The 13,034-nt window shown below is 38.3% G+C and overlaps 1 long non-coding RNA gene across 1 annotated transcript in view; it reads right to left on the bottom strand.

Annotated features, from left to right (window-relative positions):
• Positions 1 to 285: 285 nt before the first annotated feature.
• Positions 286 to 13,034, bottom strand: part of LOC123787343 (uncharacterized) — a 45,150-nt gene continuing 32,401 nt past the window's right edge. The window contains exon 3 of the long non-coding RNA XR_006778150.2: positions 286 to 2,390. This is a non-coding gene — a long non-coding RNA (uncharacterized LOC123787343). The remainder of the gene's footprint in view (positions 2,391 to 13,034) is intronic.

Here is a 13,034-nt window from a genome sequence, read left to right as displayed (position 1 = left end):
AGATTCTCTCTCTTAGGTAGCAGAGACAATCATGTCATGCCGATCTCCTCTGACATATTTTAAGAGTCATGTATACCAGTAGAGTTGACAGGCAAAATATTTAATTTTATTTTTGTTTAATATGGCAATGCTAATGCAAGCCACAATCTTCTTACTTTAACAGAGAAGAGAAATAAAGGAAGAAGGCAATCCCATCTTAGCCAGAATAAATAGCTTACAGAGGAACAGACACTTTATAAAAAATTTTTTCAAATTATTTATTCCCTCTCCATATGAGGCTAACACTGCCTCCATCTGACAGATGAGGAAACAGAGAGATTAAATGCTTTTACACAGGCTCATGAGCAATAGTAACACCACTGGTCCCAAGGCTTATAATGCTGAAAAAGTGAGCATTCCACTCCACCATGGTTCTAAATCCAACTTGAATGGTTCTTATTTGTCCAGAATCCAATGTTTCTCTACCCCAAAAATAGGATCTATAGGTTCTATGGAAAGCCATCTTCTTCTCATTTTTGACTCTAGAAGTTTGGAGGGATTTACCCAACTACCAATTCCAGAATTGATGATCATTGACTTAATGTAACAAGATATCCCATCAGATTGGCCGCAAGGAATGGTATAAAGGGGAGCTCATGATCTAAGCAGCTTCAAACTGAGAGAACTTCACCATTTTTTTTTTTTCTGAACTAGATACAAGGAAGCATATAGCCCTGGAAACTATTGAAAGCCATGTTGAAACAATAAAGAGAAAGCCTACAGAAAATGGAAGAAGACAAAAGAATTAGAGATGAGAAATGTAAAGAGGGGAACCAAGGACTGTTCTGAGTGTAGGGGAGCTCAGTTGGTCTTGGACAGTTTCGCCTTAATTGTTGCTGGACCACCTTTTCACCCTCTCTTCCCAGCTTACATTAAGTGCATTCTTTTTACTCTGGGCCTTCTTTAAATGTAATTTGCAATTCTCTCTGGTTACTTCCTTTGTTTTCCACCTATGTAATGATGACCCCTGAACACCTGAGTACAAAAATCTAAAAGAAGCATGGAAAATGGTCTTGCTTATAGAACAAAGAAATGTAGGTTTCCTTTTTATAGAAGGAAAGCTCAAGAGAGGCCAGCTCATTGACAATTCAAGTTGACCTTACCATCTAGCACAATTCCTGTTTTAAAGTCTTTCTCCACATTACAGTTTCTTCCTCTTCAAGGATTGTTTCCTGGTCGATGCCAGTTTCCATGACCTCTGGGTCAAACAACCCCTATTACTGTGTGACCTAGTATGGGAGAAACGGACTGAAAGACAAACCAATGATGTTTCAGTCAGACATAGAAAGTTGCTGCTCTTTGGGAAAGTAACTGAATAGGCAGCCATATTTCTGGGTAGTTGCAGTCAGTGTTCCTCTTATTTGACCAGACGAATGCTAGGGCCGGAGCCAAGAATTCAGCTAACGTTGACAGTACGATAGTACGTACATGAACACGTTGTGTTGGTTCTCTATAAAGTAAATGCATTCAGGAAATTGAAGACTTTATCCTGAATTACAGGATAGATAAAAGGTGCATTTGGATATTAAGTGATCACATCTCTCTCTGAGCCCTTTGTCGCTGTCATTTAACACTTATCCATATTTTATTTTCTCTTGCAGGTTGTAGGACTTGCATTATTTAAACTTGCAATGTTCTTCAGTTGGGAGTTTTCACCTCCACAGTGCTGGCTAGATACTTCTGCCCACTGCAGAGGGCTAAAAGCATTAATCCTCATGTTCAAACACCTGAGTGTAAATTTTTTGTCCTAATACTTATGCACTCTTACCGTATTTATTCTGTTCTACTGTGCAAAAGGGGGACAACAGTGGCTGTTACTCAGAGCTTACTAAGTAGCTGAGGATCTCATAAAATAATACACGTGAACTTGAACTTAAATGCAAAACTATGCATTGGCTGTAGTATGCCCTTTTGATTTCTCAGATACTAGCCCTGTTCATTATTTTTTAGCTACTTTACACCTTTGTGTGACTAATAAATAGACAAACCATCTTTTCCAGTAGAGTTCCCATTGACTTCCTTCCCTGTTGCGGAAAACACAGTTTTGCAACTATCTTCTATTAAAGGTAAACACGTGCTTTTTTTGGTTCTTCATTTGAACAGGCTAGAACATCTGCCTGATTCTTTCATATGAGAAATATCAAATCTTGAGCATATGTTTATTTTTTATATCTGTAAGAAAGTCACGATCTTACCATTTTCTGAAAAATATCTTTGAACAGTCTCAGGGATCTTCACTGGAGATGCATGATGTATTTACCTACCAAAGCCAGGTAACCTCCCTCGCCAGAGGAGAGCATCTTGGGGGTGGTTTGTGGCCAGGCACATCTTTTCTTAGCTCCTAGAGGTGACTTCAAAGAGATAATAGAACTTTAATGACTCTCTGTTTCTCAAATGTTAATTTTACTCTCTATTAATTTTGTGTTTTGTGGGTTTTTTTCCCCCAGCCATTAAATTATTCCCCATTGCTGGCAGCAATGTTTGGGAATTCCGTTTTATAGTCTGATTATTTGATGATCTCTGTACAAGGATTAATTGTTTATAGAAACCTATTCTAGGTTGGGTGAGAGACAACAGAGTCTGGGTTATTAAACTTTTTGATTAGGAGTTGAATTTCTTGATCTGATCATTTGGTGAATGTTAGTCTCTGTTAGATGAGAGATGATGGGAAATTTAGTTTATGAACTTTTCTGTTTGTTTGGAGCTCCAATCAACTAGAATTTTTCCACTGGAAATGATATCAGTTCTATCATAGACTGGTAAGATTTTGTGGTTCTTTATTTACTCTTGATCCTTGGCTGAATTTTAAAATTGAAGCTCTCTCTATTTTTGTCTGTATGTCTTTGTGTCTGTAACTCAGATAGGCGTTTATCTCCAATTGTACAAATGCATAATGTTTTCCTACCTCTAGATGATATTGATAAATTAGACTATAAAGTCTCTTAAAAGAACTTGTTCTGGTTGGTGTATAGAGATAAATAAGCACTTACATAAGCTGAATATTCTTAAAATTTCCAGAAAATAAGGACATTGAACTTTAATACTTTAAATGAGCAAAAAATGTATTTTTACAAAAAACAATTTAGAAATACTTTAAGAATTCAAGGGAACATAATTTAGATAAGTCTGGCAAATGAGACTACTTAAATATTTTGGGTTTAATGAAAATGCTATGGTTCTCTGATTTATCACTGTTAAATATAATGCAAGCTAATATTTTTCTTCTTTGTGTGTCTGTTTTTCCTAAACTAATATGTTACTGATCAAATAAGCTAGCATTACTTCTACTTAATGTTTAAGATTATGAAAAATGTGAATCTGTGTTTTGAATCTCTATTCAGATTAATTTTATTCCTATACTGCTTTGTAGGTGGCAGCTTGGAGAAAATTTCCAAGATCTGTAGGTGACTTATATCCTTGAATTGATATTAACTTGAGTTCATTAATGCACATTCATTGGCTATTTAGATCATTTCTAAGTAAGACAGAACACTGACACATTGATTACTAAGCATGATTTTAAGTTTATGAGCTTTCTTTCCTTCTTTCTTTTTTTTTTTTTAAAGATTTTATTTATTTATTTGACAGAGATAGAGACAGCCAGCGAGAGAGGGAACACAAGCAGGGGGAGTAGGAGAGGAAGAAGCAGGCTCATAGCGGAGGAGCCTGATGTGGGGTTCGATCCCGTAACGCCGGGATCACGCCCTGAGCCGAAGGCAGACGCCTGTGCCACCCAGGCGCCCCTGAGCTTTCTTTTCTTATTTTTACATACTACCTAGAGGCTAAATCTTTGGGTCTCTTTAAGGACCTTGTTCTTTCTTACCACTTTGAGAAGCTGTACTCCAAGGGATGTGTTGGCTGTAGAAAACGAAGTTATATGTATGTGTAATCTTTGCTAGCCCGTTGCAGATTGCTGTTATCTGGCGACACCAATCACCCACCTCTATTTTTTTTTTGGTGAAATAGAAATTACTTTAGGTAGAAATTATAGTTACTGTAAGTAAATGAGAGTGAACGAGGAGCAATAGTGGCAGAAATGTTCAGCTTTTGCTGTGAGGTGACAAGATGTGTTCTTATTTAGTAAGAGGAAAAGAGACTAGTTTTGCTTTAAAATGAAGTGACTGTTCTAGAATAAGAAAGAGGATGGTGAAGGACAAAACCTGGATGTATATAGAAAGTTGTAGAAAGTTCACAGGACAGGAATTTTATTTGCTTTTGTTTATAGTGTGTGCAAATGATCAATGTGAAAAAGCTGTAAAATATGATGAAATCTTAGCAAGGTTTTCTCAATTTTGATGAGATTGTTTTCTTTCATTTACTGTTTATTGTCTTGGCCTATGGTATGTAATTCTGTGTAATCTGCACAGATTTTGTGTTTTACCATAATAATTTTCTGTGCTTTGTGTTCACTTTATTATGACCTTGATTATTAACAAACAAAACAAACAAAACAAAGACTCCTCACTTATGGAAGAACTAGGGTTCTTTACAATCTTTTTTTTTTATGTTTATTTTTCGAATTAGTAGACAAATATTGTTTCTATCTTATATGTTCAAATCTCCTGTTTGTTTATTGGTTTGTTTGGTTTTGGTTTTATTATTTGGTTTTCTCAAAATGAATCTTAAATGTAAAAGGAAATAAAATAAAATGAAACTGTCATGATATTTTTTGCACCAAAAGTTATCTTTGAGATTTCCCAGAAGGCTCCTGACAAATCACAAAGACTGTTCTACCTTATAAAAGAGAGGTGCAAGAAACAATTAGATTTACTTGATATGTTAATGCTAATGACTTTCACAGAAGGAGTTGCCAAATTTGAAGACAGGCTTCTCTTCCCGGGTTGAATTTTCACTTGAATATTGTTGTTAATATAAGGAAAATGTATGCTGTATGGGAAGTTTTAGAAAGGTGTCAGTGCCTGAGCTCTCCCAAGCATGTTTCTATGTATCAGAGTTTGTGCTACTTTGCTTTGTGAAATTGGGCAACAATGTTTTCTTATTCTTTGTCTCCATGCCTGATTGGAATCTCTTATTGAGTTACTTACTTCATGGCAGTCCAGTTATTTACATAGAGTCAAAAATTTTTCTATCCTTTTCCAAGACATAATTAGAAACTCTAGTTATATGGCCCACTTGTAGTCTGGAACATCCTCTTTGAGAATGATGTGCATTTAATCAGCTATGACTAGCCACTTTTAAGTAACTAAGTTTAATTTTATGAAATCAGTGTTTAAAAGCCCATTTAGAAAGATTGGCCTGGAACCTGGCTTCTGGAGTTCCCAGCCTTAAAAGTAAGGGAGGTTACTTTCAGGCAGGCCTAGAAGCTTAGACTATTAAGGGATCTTGCAAAGTGAGGCATTTCTCTAATACATAGGTACTATGGGTAAAATCTGGTAGGGAGGATTTCTTGGTTTAGCTTTCTAAACTAAAGAGTCTATTAAAAAATTAATCTGAGATTCCTCATGAAAATTTCCAACAAAGCAAATGTAAAAAGTTCTATGTGGCAAATTACCATTCTTGATGTGCCTATGTCAATACTCAAGTTAAATCTACTGAGATCAGTCTTATTTTGTAATCAAGAAAAATATTTCAGATTATTTTTTTGGCAAAAAAGAAAAGGCTAGGAAAAAAACACAACTTGTACTATAACGGGAGAGTATTCGTTGTCTATATCACACTTTCCTGTACTGACTGTAGCCTTGTTCATTACATTGAGCTATTTTGCTCCTCTTTGTTAATTGTAAGTAACCAATAGGCAAACTCTGTCTTTTCCAAAGAGTTTCCGTTGACCTTCTCTTTCCTCTGTGGAAAAGCCAGTTTTGCATTCATTTGCAATTCAATTCTTTTATTCCATGTAAATCTGTGTGTTTTTTGACTCTTCTTTTGAACTGGTTATAATATCTGCCCGGTTTCCTCATATCAGAAAAATCAAAACTTGAACATGTTTATTTTTATATCTGTACGACTGTCCTGATTTTATCTTTTTCTGAATATTATATTTTAATAGTACTATACAAATGTCAGATGCTACTGATCATTATCGACACTCTGGATCTGCTCTTAGTCACTTTGTAAGGACTGTTAATACTGACAGCAATGAAAAATATTAAGTGCAAAACAACATTTATCAGTGTGATTATTTAAAGAAGGGTGGATGATTTTTTTATGTTAAATTAAATATGTTCTATTTTGGAGGGTGATTTGGAAAAATCCTTTATTAATTGGAGGAGTGATTTGTGAAGTAGCGACATAGTATTTGCCAGTTGTATCTTCCATTCGCCATTATCGCACCGCCCAGGCCCTCATCCGAATGAATGGAGTGTCCTGTTTGCCTTGCCTCCCCCGTCCTGCATGAGTTCTCAAAAATATTGCTAACAGTTCTGCCAGCCTTTTCTCTGCTCTGGGATGTTTTTCACTGGACCTTGCTGATTTAAGTTTGTTCATGTTATCTTGGTCCCAATTATGTTTTTGTGTCTATGTTGTTGCTATTGATACTTTAGTATTGTTTTTGGGGAAAATATGTACCTCTAAAATATAAAGAGGGATGCTGAGATCATTTCGACAAAAAGGTATTTTGTGAGGACTTTGTTATTATTTAGTATATAAATCAAGTTTTCGAGATAAAGATGCTGCATACATACAGACCATCTATTAGTTGTTCCACAAGGTGTGAAAGAAATACACAAGTAATTGACAGTCTTGGTGATGAGATGAATTATAATACTTAAAGCAAGCAAGGAACAATTTCAGATAGCTAAGTATATCTAGATCTTGATATATATACAGATGAGATAGAGACACAGACAGAGACAGAAAGAGAGGAGTCGCTATCTTGGGGTTTTGGCTGAGAGTCATGTTAGGTGTTTGGACAGGGCTAGGGTGGCAAGGTCCCTGAAGTATTTGAATGACTGCTTATTAGTGTGGGTGGATCTGTGAATCAGGGACAATAAAAATTAAAGAATGACTTAGTGTGAAGTTGCCAAAGGGGACACAGATCTATCTGAGCAGGAGCTGCCTGAGTGGGCATCTGGCTCAGCCATGTGCCGGGATGGCCCGGGCAGCTTCTTTGAGCTTTATTGTCACACTCGTATAATGAAGATACAGCACCTTCGTGGATGATTGTCTTAAGAATTGGAAATAAATCACATATATTTCTCATATCTAATTAGAACTTACAAAATAGTAGTGGTCATTATTCTTATTACTGGAAATAACTGTTGTCACCCATCAGTTATTTTGAAGGTGTGTCTGTGTGTGTCTGTGTGTCTATGTGTCTGTGTGTGTCTGGGAGGGTCCTTTCTTATAAAATAGTGCATTTCTTTACATTGAATTACTTCCTGTTATCCATAGCGAGAAGTTCACATTATCGTCATCCAAGTTGCTTCCTTCTTTGTATCTGTGCTTTTTAGACTTTGGCCATCATGTTGTCTCTGTGGCTACTTGGAGAGAAGTCAGTTCCAGAAGTTGCAACCATCTACTTCGAGAGTGAAAGCTTCATTGAGTGTGTACGGTGTAAAAGCAAATGCTCTTCTCCTGTTCCCTTAGGTAGATCTGAGCCGTGGGCATCAGGAGGGAGAGCTAGCAAGAGTGAGCTCCACTGTTGTTTAGGGCTGAGACCAAGGCGGAGTGTCCCTTTAGCTTTTCGGGATACACATACTTAAAATCAGGGACCTTCATGGAAATTTCATGTGGACTGTGACCTTTAAAGAAAAGTAATTATTGGGACACCTAAGTGGCTCAGTCAGTTAAGCATTTGCCTTCGGCTCAGGTCATGATCCCAGGGTCCTGGGACTGAGCCCTGCCTTGGGCTCCCTGGTCAGCGGGGAGTCTGCTTCTCCCTCTTCCTCTGCCCCCACCCCCAACTCATGCTCTCTCTCACCTCTCTCTCTGTCAAATAAACAAGTAAAATCCTAAAGAAAAAAAAAAAAAAAGTAACTATCGTGGTTTTTGTTTTACCCAGAGGAAAAATGTTTTTAGAGGCTAAGCGCTGACACGTTGCTGTGTTTCTGAGGGCTCATTGTCAAGGATGGGGATAAAGGGAGGACTCTCATGCTGGTGTATTTATGAGGAGGAGAATATGCAGAAACTATGAAGTACTTGTTGTAACATATACATTTGCGGCCAGGCCCATATTTGAGTTGTTTTGTCTTCTCCCAGACGGGACACAGCTAGAATGAGTTTGGGGGGGCAGTTGTCTCAGATGCACAGAATATAAGTTCTAATACAGGAATTCAGATGGAGGTGTACTCGGCCCTGGCCTAATATCATCTCCAAATCATGCACTATGTCTCTGAGCTACATTTTCAAAACTTATTCCACTATCTATTCACCTGTTATTAACCCTCTGATTAAAGAAACAAGCTCACTACCGCTAAGCATTGGTTAGGTAATGCTTGCCTAATACAGGGTGCTATACTGGGTGCTGGGAAGGATACTCAAAAGTATGGATATGCAATCCAATTTTCAAGGATTTTATAATCAAGCTATGTAAGAGGACATATCCCCTGTAATATTACTAGGTGTCAAATAAAGATAGCTGATATCATTGGTAGTTCAATGTTTACTGTGCACTGAGTTCTATTTGGTGTGAGTTATAAGTATTATTTCATTTAATTTTCCCCACATCCTTGTAAGGTAGGTATTATATCCCATTTTACTGTTGAGGAAACTGAAGCATAGTTGGTGCCAGTAACATGCCCAAGGTCATACAGCTAGTGAACCGGCTTGCTAGGGTGTGAGGCCAGGAAGTGTGATTGAAGAACATATGCTCTTAGCCATTTAACCCACAGGAAACACAATGCCTGTTTTAGGAGCCAAGAGTCCGAGGTCCCAGTGAACACAGTCTTCCACAAATGGCTTTGAAAAGGAAGAGTTTATACTGGACTTTTAAGGACAGGTAAGATATGTTGGAATTTAAACTGTCACCAAAGGAGGGGGACAGGCCATTGACCTACTTAAGGGATAAACATTGTCAGGGTATTAGAGGTCACTGTTTTGAAATCTGATCATACATCATTCATGACCCCCACTCTGTACATCCTTCTCTCCTTAATTCTGAGTTTGTGTCTCGCCACAGCAGCAGGATGAAGTCTGAAGTATGAGAAGTGATAGAAGCTGTAGGCTGGGGATGAGAGGTGAGTATGAGAACTTATGTCCTCTCTGCAGATATCCTGATGGAGGAAACTGAGTCCCGAGGAATTGGAGTATGAAAGACCATGAGCTCGACAACTGTCACTTCTTTCTCTTACAATTTCAGTAACAGAGGACTCATTTAACTAAAAGTGTTAATTCCACATTTTAAAAATACAAAATGAGGTAAAGTTGTCCTTGAATTATGTTTGTCAACTCTGGAAGGTGGGACTGGAGCAGTGACTCTTTGTATTAGTGTGTTTTCTATATTAAAAGTTAAAGTCCCCTACTTCAACCTCTTTATTGAGAATGTAACCATATTGTCAAGTAAGAATTATAAAGTCCAATCCATCCCCCAGACACCTGGTATAAGAAAAACATCATAGAACCAAAAACTTTGGGGTGTCTGGGTGGCTCAGTCGGTTAAGTGTCTGCCTTCAGCTCAGGTCATGATCTCAGGGTCCTGGGATCGAGCCCTGCATCGGGCTCCCTGCTCAGTGGGGAGTCTGCTTCTCCCTCTGCCCCTCCCCTGTTCGTATTCCTTCTCTCTCAAATAAATAAAATCTTCAAAGAAAAAAAAGAACCAAAAACGTTTAAACCAGGAGGAGCCCATGGGACTAATGTTACTTAATGCATTAATGAGGAGAAAGACTTCCCCAAACCACAACTCTGGATGGCGGCAGACGCATGGGAGCAATGGTTTCCTCTCAAGTATATCGCTCACTGTACGTAGAGCTTGGACGTCATTTAATCACACATGCCTTATACGGCGATCCCAATGCCCAGTTCAAATTGGCAGTATTACTGATAACCTAGGTTTCAGTGATCCTGTTAACTCTTAGAAAGACTGCACCCTGTGTTTTCATACCCCACAGCATCTAGTCGAGTCTCCTGCAACCAGTCGGTGCATTTGAAGAAAGACTGGTGTCCGGAAGCAGGGGGAGTACCACCAGATTACTTGCTTTTGGATGAAGATGTGAGCATCAGCAGATCTTTCATCTTGAAGCATCCAATGGCTACTCTAGACCTGATGCTGGTGTGTGGAGGGGAGTGAATTTGAAAATGTACTTTAAAACAAGTACAAACAAGAGGGGGTGAATTTGGAGAACTGACTTTAATCCTCACATCAAAAGGACATCTGTGGAATGAAGCTTCCTATTAAATAATGAAACTCAAAATAAAAATAAGTAAGTTGGCCTGAATACACTTGCCAACAGAAGCTGCTGGATCTTCCACACCTCTTACAGAGATTAATCCTTTCCTACAGGCCAAAATCTAATTATAAACCATTCTAATTAGTTAGGCAGTAGAACTGCTGTTCCTTTCGGAGGAAAAAGTCTAGGAAGAGATGCTACTACGGCACGAGAACTCCAGAACAAGGCCGGAAAATCTAGGTGTGAACGCAAGGCAGTTGTCTCAGACCAGGAAGCTTGTTTGCTTGCACCAGTTGGCTGCTGCCTGTATATTTTTATGGGGCATCTGCCGCTTATTTTGATGCTTAAGTTCACCGTAGCTCCAGTCTCACTGTAGCAAGCCTTTAAACCCAAAATAAGCATTATGTAAAGTATTATTTTGACTTTACATTAAATGGATCTTCAAAACTTTCAAGTGCTTTAGGGCAAAAAGAAGAAAATCTTCTAGGAAAAAGCCTTAATATTCCAGATATAATGAGTTTGTTTTACATTATCTTGCTTATTTTTTTTTCCTCCAGACTATTTTCACTTGGGTTCTTTTCATATCCCAGTTAGCAAAGGAATTGACCAGAACTAAGAACAGCCCTAGAGCAGTAGCAAAATTTCCGCTGTGCTTGTCAGATACTGTCTGACCACTGATTAGTGCCCGAGGGGAATTTGTTTCCTTTGTAAACTTTTTGGTGGGTTCTCATCACCGGGGAAACAGCTTTTTCTCTCTCGAGAAAGCTCATAAGGAAAGCATGAGCTTCTCAATTTTCTTCTTATTTTAAATCTTGGGTTTCTATGCTTTTTTAAAAGCATGAGATGAAAGGTAGGTCTCTCCATAACACTGAAATCAGGGAAACATTATAATAATTGGTGAGACAAATGTGATCTACCTGGAGACCCTCAAAGGTCTCTGTGAATCATGCTGGATAAGTACAACAGGAGTCTGTCCCTTTCCTTACTTTTCACCTATGGAAAATATGCAAATTAATCAATTCTATACTATAGAGAAAGCTTGGGATTAAATAGGTTGCATTAGTTAAAGTCTTATCAGGAAAAGGAATTCACTCCAGGTTCAAACGGAAGTAATGTAGGGACTTTTTGTAGAAGCATGCACAGGCTTAGGAGGGCAAAAAGAAGATAGTAAGACACTTGGATATTCTAGTCACATTGAACTTCCCATTTCCTCCTCCTGAGCCCCAAATGTTTCAGCTGCTTTCTTTTGAAGTCATGTCCTTCCATGGCTCTGGACTTGGATCTCTGTATTTTCTCCCAATCTACCCAGAATAGCCTCTATCCCAGTCTCCATCTTGAGACTCCTACATCCTCGTTGGAGGATCAACACAAACGCTTGTCCATATTTGTGACTCCTCTCTCTATGAGAATTAGTCTTTTTCTTAACTAGAATATAAATTCTTTTAAGAGTAGGAGGATGGTGTACTCATATTATGCTGTATATAGAGTCAAATAACAAATATTTTCAATTGTGACTTGGAAGGCTGGTCATCATTTATGCTGATTACCGATATTTACAGTTCTCCTAAAGACACAATAGGATTGCATTTCTCTGCCCTTTTAAAGCGAAGTATGAACATGGTATTTGCTCTGGTCAATAAAATGTGATGGTAAGTGATGCATTTTATGTTGAAGTAGAAGTCTTTAGAACTACTGTACAATTCTCCATGTTTCTTTTCAACTTCCAAGGTGTTCTAGATGTTGGAGCTCCATTGGTCTGTCTTCTGGAATGAGTAGTAAGTGCTGCAGAGCCTCCATTTGACTCAAGATGGACAAGTTAGGTAAGTGGCAGGAGAAAAAATTTATTTTAAGCCACTGTAGTTTTGGGTTGTTTATTACAGTTACATACCTTGTTGTGATGAACACAGCAATGTTAAGAAATACCATTGTTGGGGCGCCTGGGTGGCACAGCGGTTAAGCGCCTGCCTTCAGCTCAGGGCGTGATCCTGGCGTTATGGGATCGAGCCCCATATCAGGCTCTTCCGCTATGAGCCTGCTTCTTCCTCTCCCACTCCCCCTGCTTGTGTTCCCTCTCTCGCTGGCTGTCTCTATCTCTGTCGAATAAATAAATAAAATCTTAAAAAAAAAAAAAAAGAAATACCATTGTTACATATTGAATGTTTGTGTCCATGCAAACTTCATATGTTGAAATCCTAATCCCCCATGTGATGCTATTAGGAAATAGGGCCTCCGGGGGGTAAATAGGTAACAAGCGTGGAACCTTCATAAATGGGATTAGGCCCTTATAAAAAGAGACATGAGAGCTTGCTACCACTCTCTCTGTTCTCTGCCATGTGGGGATATAACGAGAAGACAGCCATCTACAAAACACGAAGATTGCTCTCAACCAGAACCCAACCATCTGGCACCCTGATTTCAGACTTCCAGTCTCCAGAACTGGGAGAAATATATTTCTCTTGTTGATAAGCCACCCAGTCTATGGGAATTTGTTATAGTGGCCCAAATGCACTAAGACTACCCCAATCCCGTCTGATGGAAGATTTTAAATCCCCCTGGCTGAAAAGAAAAAAAGAAACAAACAAACCAAAAAAACAAAACAAGATATTATCAAACAATGTCCTCTAAAATCATGAACAAAAGCAGCAAATAGAAGAATGTCAGTAGGTAAATTCTTCAAAGGATATTAGGAAGAACAAATATATCAGTATGAAC

This window comes from Ursus americanus, chromosome 19, assembly GCF_024610735.1.
Source record: "Ursus americanus isolate L20-20 chromosome 19, mUrsAme1.1.p, whole genome shotgun sequence".
Classification (NCBI taxonomy): domain Eukaryota; kingdom Metazoa; phylum Chordata; class Mammalia; order Carnivora; family Ursidae; genus Ursus; species Ursus americanus.
This window is presented reverse-complemented; position numbering and strand designations above follow the sequence as displayed.